Source organism: Solanum tuberosum, unplaced genomic scaffold (assembly GCF_000226075.1).
Source record: "Solanum tuberosum cultivar DM 1-3 516 R44 unplaced genomic scaffold, SolTub_3.0 scf00002, whole genome shotgun sequence".
Taxonomy (NCBI): domain Eukaryota; kingdom Viridiplantae; phylum Streptophyta; class Magnoliopsida; order Solanales; family Solanaceae; genus Solanum; species Solanum tuberosum.
The window spans coordinates 1,315,951-1,324,622 of record NW_006238928.1 but is presented as its reverse complement, the minus strand read 5'-3'; positions in this window follow the sequence as shown (position 1 = coordinate 1,324,622).

The window sequence follows — 8,672 nt, the reverse complement described above, 5'->3', positions numbered from 1 at the left end:
CAAACGCTTGAAGCTTGGGATGTTGTCACTAAGAGTCATCATCTTCGAAGGGGGAAAGAATCACACTTGGAATGCGGTAATAAGCTCGTCCCACAAAGTGATAACATCTCTTGGCAACTCAGCCAGCCACTTGCATGCTTCTCCCATTAGAGAAAATGGGAACAACCTCAGCTGGACCGATTCTTGAGATATGTTCTTGAAGGAGAACGGTCCACAAACATCAACAAAATTCCTAATATGCTCATGGGGATCCTCATGAGCCTGCCCACCAAACAAACCTTTCAATTGTAAGAGATGCAACATGGTGCTTGTAATGTGTAACACATCGTTTCCTTCGGCCGGAGGTAAACGAATGGCACCAACACCACCCATCTGTTGAGGGCCATTGACATCATTGAGATTCCCGATGTCATCTTGGTGGCCCACTTGGCTACCATTACTTCCGTTGACGCACATTTCCTCCTCTGTTTTAACACAAGCAACACAAAACCAAAAGTAAAAGTAAGTAGATTCAACTATGGCTAAAAACAACACAATTCAACTTCACCAAAAGAATTTCAAACCAGACCACTCACCGGTAGCGGCGCTATTTTGATTTTAAATATTTCAAGCACACCTCATCCAATTCTAGGTGAAAACGATCGTAAATCAATATAAAACCCAACTAAATGAATTCGGGTTGAATCCCACAAGGAGAGCTACATATTTTTAATTTAATTAAGAAGTATGAATGCGGTTTAATCAGCCATATGAATAGAAATTACAAGAATAAGACATATTAAATTATAGGGTTGACACGAATGTCAAATGGGGGGATTTTGGTTTGGACTTATCAACTACAAACAGTCACAAACGATTCTAAATAACAATAAGGAGATAGATTCTCGGGATGTGATCGATTATAGGCAAATATAGACATATCGGTAATTGCAACTATTAGTAAATAGCTAGATATTAATGAGTAGGCTAGACTATAAGGCAAGTAATTTTCTCTCAAACAATTACTCTGAATCAGGTGATTTCTTTCGAACATCAACAAGCATGCAAATTAAGAGCAACCCACACCTTAATCCATTCACTCTCTCGAGCTAAATCCAGCTCAATCCAATACCCACAAATCATCAATCAATAATCTTAGTTCTAAAACCTCTCTCTCGAGTAAGCCAAGAACACAAACAAAGAACTGCATTTGCAACTACTATTCTTAAATTAAATCACAATTAATGATTACACTTTTAAATAGCATTTAAACTAACAATTAGCAATACCTATAAACTAAATCAGCCCATAATCACATGATCACACCCCAAGAATTGGAGTTTAAGCTGAACATCATAAAAAGATGAAAATTGTTACCAAATTGATTAGCCATCAATTGGGTAAGAGGAATTCAAGCTTTACAATGCTCCAATTCGAAGAAAATTTGAAACCCACTTGTGAAATATCCAAGTTGAGTCTCAAAACCTTCAAGTCTCCTTAGAAACTTCAAAGAAAACTCTTCTAGACTAAAAATGAAAATTCAATAATATATGTCCAAACATTCGATTGTAGAACTAAACTAAATGTTCAAAAATGTATTTATAGTCGCCCAAAATGCGCTATAAATTGGGCATTCGGTGAAGTAAGTTGGGCTCGCCGATCGACTCGGCGAGCCGCCCTTTGACCTCTTTCATCGCCCTTTTCTCCTTGGCATTCAGCATCCTGAAGGTCTGTAACTTTGGGCGATCTATCTTGGCTTCGCGGAACTACTCGGTGATCCGCCAACTGCTCTTTTTCATGCCGACTTGGTTCTTTCCCTCAGGGCTTGGCACACTGGAATTTTAGGCGGTCAGATGAGCCACTCGGTGACACGCCAAGTGCTCTTAGCGATCCTCAAGCTCGCCCTTCTTCATTTCTTCAACTTGTTTTGTTTGTTTTTGCCTGTTAGTGTCCTTGATTTGTTCCTCAATCCATATGCCTAAAAATCAAGGATTTAACATAAGTTAATGGCACAAATTAAGCATTTGAGGACACTAAATCAATATAAACAAAGCTCTAAATGAGTCCAAATCCAGGACTCATCAAGAACTTAAAAAATTGAAAGAGAAATTGTAAGACTTGTTGGATAAGGGCTATAATCCGACCGAGTATCTCTCCATGGGGTGCTCCAGTCTTGTTTGTTAGAAAGAAGGATAGTTCTCTTCGTATGTGTATAGACTATCTACAGTTGAATAAGGTTATCGTTAAGAATAAGTATCCACTCTCAAGGATAAATGATTTGTTTGACCAACTTCAAGGAGTGAGTTACTTCTCTAAGATTGACCTTTGGTCGGGTTATCACCAATTATGGGTGAAGGAAATGATATTCGAAAAACGTCTTTTAGAACCCGATATGATCATTTTGAGTTTTTGGTGATGTCTTTTTGTTTGACTAATACTCCAGCCGCTTTTATGGATTTGATTATTAGGGTGTTTAGACAATACCTTGACATGTTTGTGATTGTATTCGTTGATGATATATTAATTTATTCAAGAAGTGAGGATGATAACATCAATCATTTGAGGATTTTGTTGCAAATCCTCAAGGACCAACACATTTTTGCAAAGTTTAGCAAATGTGGGCTTTGGTTAAGGTCCGTGGCTTTTCTTGGTCACATTGTTTCAAGTAAGGGCATCGAGGTAGATCCTAAGAAGACGGATGCGGTTAAGAGTTGGCGTAGACCTCTGTCCCTTTCGAATATTAGGAGTTTTTTGGGTTTGGTTGGTTATTACAGAAGGTTTGTTTAAGGGTTTTTTCAATTGCTTCTCCACTGACAGCATTGACCCAAAAGAAGGCTAAGTTTGTGCGGTCTTAAGCTTGTGAAAAGAGTTTCCAAGAATTGAAGAATAGACTTACTTCCGCTCCAGTATTGACTTTACTGGAAGGAACTGATGGTTTCGTGGTTTATTGTGATGCCTCAAGGATTGCGCTAGAATGTGTATTTATGCAAATTGAGAAAGTTATTGCCTACGCATCAAGGCAACTTAAGATACATGAAAACAATTATCCTACCCATGACATTGAACTAGCGGCGGTTGTTTTTGCCTTAATGATTTTGAGGCATTATCTGTATGGTGTTCTTGTCGATCTATTTACCTACCACAAGAGTTTGCAATATGTGTTTAATCAGAATGATCTAAATCTTCGCCAAAGAAGGTGGCTTTATTTATTAAAGGACTGTGATATGAGTGTTTTTGTAACACCCCATATTTTAGACAGACCAGAAATGAAGATTCCAGAAGTTGCAGGTGCCACCAACTGGGCCACCTATAGACCGTAGGGTGACCCACGAACCGTAGGTGGGGTCCCTAGTTGGCCACCTGCAGCTCCCTTCCCAGAACCCCAAAAATTTTCTGCCAAGTCTTGGCCCACGCCAGAACCTACGGACAGTAGGTAGGACCACAGTCCGTGGACAGGTCCGTGGTTCAGACTCCCCGAAACCCCATGAAAACTCAACTAAGTCTAGAACCACGCCAGGACCTACAGACCATAGGTAGGACCACAGTCCGTGGTTCAGACCCCCAGATCCCAGCCTCTGAAGCAAGTCGAAGACTAACTAGGGCGGAATATAGGTGGGACCACGGTCCGTGGACCAGGTCCATCGGTTGACCCCGACAACTTTTAAGTCAGGGTCATTTTGGTCTTTTCCCTATGCATTGGACCCCTAAACTACGTCGATTAATCCATAAACTACGTCGTTTTAGTTAGTTTTAGCCTAGTAACTTAATTAGAACTTACCCTAGTCAACTCATTCTCCAAAATTCATCCATGTTGAATGAGAAAAGGGAGAAAGAGTGGACCAAGCCCTCTCCTAGAACGCAACAAGTTTTCTTCAGTTCCAGCCCTAAAATCGAAAGATTTCTCCATGAATTTCATCACCATGTATGTGGGATTTCACTAGTGGGTTCCTTTCACCCATTAGGTCCCTAGAATTCAGTCAGATTCTTGATTCCCTTAATTATGTTTAGACCTAGGGTTTCTAGAACTTTAGATTATTGTTGTGATTTAGCTGCTAGATTAATCCTAATTAGAATATTAAGTTTTTGTAACTGTGTTGCTAAATCCTTGCATTAAATTAAGAACCCTAGTTGTGTAGATTTGTTTAGTTCATGAATTACCCTTTCTAGGTTAGTTTACACAGATATACATGCTCCAGTTAAGAATGTTTCATTATAAGTACATTAACATTGCATTTTCAGAATATCAAGTGATCCAGTTTATTTCAGTTATTTTGTATTTTATACATTCTATTGGGAGTAGGCTTAATACCGAGTTGGACTAGGGTCAGTCACCCTCATAGTCCCACAATTACGTGCCCCCGTAGGTAAGTCCCCTCTGTAGGCATAAGCTTTAGTGATCACGCTAGTTATGCCTCTATACCCTTGGCAATGTATATTGGGTCCTCTCGATGGGGCGTATACATAGGACTCACATTTTTCTCATTGGTTTTATATCGGTTATTAGTAGCTCCCACATATAGATTCTAGTGTATTGACCAGGTTATCAGTTACAGTTCAGTATTCAGTTTCAGTATGTTATAAATTTGGTCACTACATTCAGTTATTTCATATTCAACATGTTTAACATATTTATCATGTTCAGATTATATCATTGCTTTATCGCTTTGTTCAGTTATATGTTTTATTCAACTTTATTCTATCATGCATGCTCAGTACCTTTCAAGTACTGAAGCATACTCTGCGCTACATCTTCTCGTGATGTAGGTTCAGGTCCTCAGCATTCAGAGCACGCATAGATCGGTTCCTGATCTTCAGTTCAACAGTATCAGTGATTCGTCCTCATTCTTCGAGGATGCTAGATATGATTTTTATATTTCAGTCTTTCATTTTAGTTTCTATTTCACTAGAGTTAGCTGGGGGCATGTACCAGCATCTCTAGTCAATTAGAGGCTTTAGTTCAGACATAGACAAATTCAACTTTAGTATTTGAGATTCATTTCAGTATTTTAACTCTTCTCAGATATATATTCAGATAGCATTGGGTATTTCCCATTTCAGTTTATATCATGTTTTAAGCTTCCGCACAGTACTTCTTATTTCAGTTTATTTTAGTATGCTTATGATATGCCAGCAGGGTTAACTTGGGGTCACTCGTGAACCTAAGTCCTGTGTTTATGTCAAGAGGGTAGCCTCGGGGCGTGACAAACTTGGTATCAGAGCAATAGGTTTAAGAGTCTTAAGATTTCTGAAAAGTCGCACTAAGTAGAATCCTTTTCATAGGTGTGAAGTGCATCACATCTAATGAGAGGGAGGCTACAAAGTGTTTTAGGAAAACATCACTCTCTTTGTTATTCTTATCGTGTGTTGAGATGATCTCCTTTCGAATCCATCGTTATGCACTTAAGATCATGCCTCATCATAGAGCTTACATAAGGAATGCTAATGCACGCAATGCTAACGCAGTTCCTACTGTCCGAGACCATGAGGTTTCAAATGCAGAGATTCAGAATGCGATTCAGCTTTTCGCTCAAAGTATGACCAACTAGAATAATCAGCAGGTTCCAGTTCCTACTAATAGAAATGGTGGATTAGTGAAAGCAAGGTTCCGAGATATTGTAAGGATTAATCCGCCTGAGTTTCTAGGGTCACAAGTTGGTGAAGACCCACAGAACTTCATTGATAGGGTTAAGAAAATCTTTGGAGTGATGCAAGTGACTGGTAATGGTAAGGTTGAGTTGGCATCCTGCCAACTTAGGGATGTGGCTCACATATGGTTCACTCAGTGGAAAGACAACATGGGCTACTTTGTCTTTTGTAACTCCCTATATAGCAGTAAACTTTGGTGTTAGTCCAGAAACTCTCTCAGAAACCTTATCAGTCTCTACTTCAGTCGGTGACCTAGTTATTGCTAGACGGGTATACATAAATTGCCCTGTCGCAATCTCCCAGAAAATCACCTCAGCAGATCTTGTAGAGTTAGAAATGGTAGACTTTAATATCATTCTAGGCATGGATTGGTAACATTCCTGCTATGCCTCAGTCAGTTGTAGAACTAGGATTGTTTGTTTTAAGTTGCGAGACGAGCCAATCCTAGAGGGTAGTAGCTCAGTGCCTATGGGTCGATTCATTTCTTACCTTAAGGCCAGAAAGATGTTCTCTAATGGTTATCTCTATCATCTAGTTAGGGTTAAGGATTCAAGTTCCAAAAACCCCAAATCTTGAGTCAGTCCCAGTAGTTAATGAGTTTCTGAAAGTGTTTCCAAAAGTTCTTCCCGAAAGGGAAATTGACTTTGGAATTGATCTCCTTCCAGATACCCAGCCTATTTCCATTCCTCCTTACAAAATGGCTCCAGCTGAGCTTAAGAAATTGAAAGACCTTCTAGATAAGGGGTTCATTAAACATAGTATTTCCCCATAGGGTGCACCAATGTTGTTCATGAAAAAGAAACATGGTTCTCTCAGAATGTGCATTGACTATCGACAGTTGAACAAAGTCACAATCCAGAATAAATATCATATCCCCAAGATTGATGAGTTGTTCAACCAACTTCAGGGTGCTAGTCATTTCTCGAAGATAGACCTCAAACCCGATTATCATCAGCTCAAAGTCAAAGATAGTGACATTCCTGAAAACACCCTTCAGAACTCGATTTGACATTATAAATTTGTAGTTATGTCATTTGGACTAACCAATGCTCCTGCAACTTTTGTGGATTCGATGAACAGGTTGTTCAAGTAGTATTTGGACTTGTTTGTTATCGTCTTTATTGATGATATCCTCATTTACTCTAGGAATGAGGAAGAACATGCGACTCATTTGAGGGTTGTCCTGCAAACTCTCAAAAATCGCCAATTATTCGCTATGTTTAGCAAATGTGAGTTTTGGTTGCAATCAGTTGCTTTTCTTGGGCATATAGTGTCTAGCGAAGGGATCTGAGTGGATTCTCAGAAAATAGAGGTAGTGAAACAATGGCCCAGACCTACTTCTCCTACCGATATTAAAAGTTTCTTAGGTTTAGCGGGTTATTACAAAAGGTTTGTGGAAGGATTTTCATCCATAGCTTCTTTATTGACTAAGTTGACTCAGAAAAAAGGTTAAGTTTCAGTGGTCATATGAGTGTGAGAAGAGCTTCACAAAATTGAAAACTAGGTTGCCTACAACTCTTGTTTTAACTCTACCAGAGGGTTCAGACGGTTATGTTATCTATTGTGATGCATCTAGAGTCGGCCTAGGATGTGTGTTGATGCAGTGAGGTAAGGTTATAGCGTATGCTTCTAGACAACTTAAGGTTCATGAGAATAACTATCCAACCCATGAACTCGAGCTTGCAGCAGTGGTATTTGCACTTAAAATCTAGAGACATTACTTGTATGGTGTTCACGTAAATGTGTTCACAGACCATAAAATCCTTCAGTATGTGTTCACCCAGAATGATTTGAATCTTTACCAGCCTCAAGGACTATGACATAAATGTACTTTACCATCCTGGTAAGGCCAATGTAGTAGCAGATGCTCTTAGTAGACTATTTATGGGTAGTGTAGCGCATGTTGAGGAAGAAAGGAAGGAATTAGCGAAGGATGTTCACCTCTTTGCTCGCTTAGGAGTTTGTCTCATGAGCATATCAGATGATGGTGTAACAACTCAAAATGGGTCAGAATCTTCATTGGTAGTGGAGGTTAAGGAAAAACAAGGTAGTGATCCTATATTGTTTCAACTGAAGGTTGCAATTCATCAGTAGATGGTTGAGGTTTTCTCTCAAGGGGGAGATGGTGTACTTCTCTATCAGGGTCGTTTATGTGTTCCTAGGTGGGTGAGTTGAGACAATAGATTCTTGCAGAAGCCCATAACTCGAGGTATTCTATTCATCCAGGCGGCACTAAGATGTACCATGATCTTTGGGAAGTCTTTTAGGGGAAAGGGATGAAAAGGGATATAGCAGATTTTGTGGATAATTGCCCTAATTATCAGCAGGTGAAGGAAGAAAATCAGAGACTAGGAGGTATGACTGAAGATATTAACATTCCTACATGGAAGTGGGAAGTGATAAACAAAGACTTAATTACAGGTTTACCTCGTACACGCAGACAGCATGACTCCATTTGGGTGATAGTAGACAGTGTTACTAAGTTTTCTCACTTTTTGGCTGTCAAGACTACAAATTCAGTAGAGGACTACGCCGAGCTTTAAATTAATGAGATAGTCAGATTGCATGGGGTTCCTTTGTCTATCATCTCGGATAGAGGTCCTCAGTTTACCTCTCATTTCTGAATGTCATTTCAGAAAAGTTTTGGTACTCAGGTTAATCTCAGCACAACATTTCGTCCACAGATGGATGGTCAGGAAGAGCGTACCATTCATACCTTACACTACTAAAAAAATAGCGTTTAGCGACGGATATTAGAGACGAACAATATTTCGTCACTATATAACGACGGATTTGCGACGGAATAACCATTTTGTTGCAAAATTAACAAATGATTTTTTGATTTATAATATAGTAACGGATTTGCAACGGAATATTTAATCCGTCACTAAATATTAGCGCGAAAATTTGGCGCCCAGTTTTTCCTACGGATTTAGTTACAAAGTAGTGGTGACAAATTTAATTAATATTGGGCGACGGAATTAGTGACGGAAAAAAGGTTGCTAAACTATTAAATATATTTTTATAAAAATTATATTATATAGTGA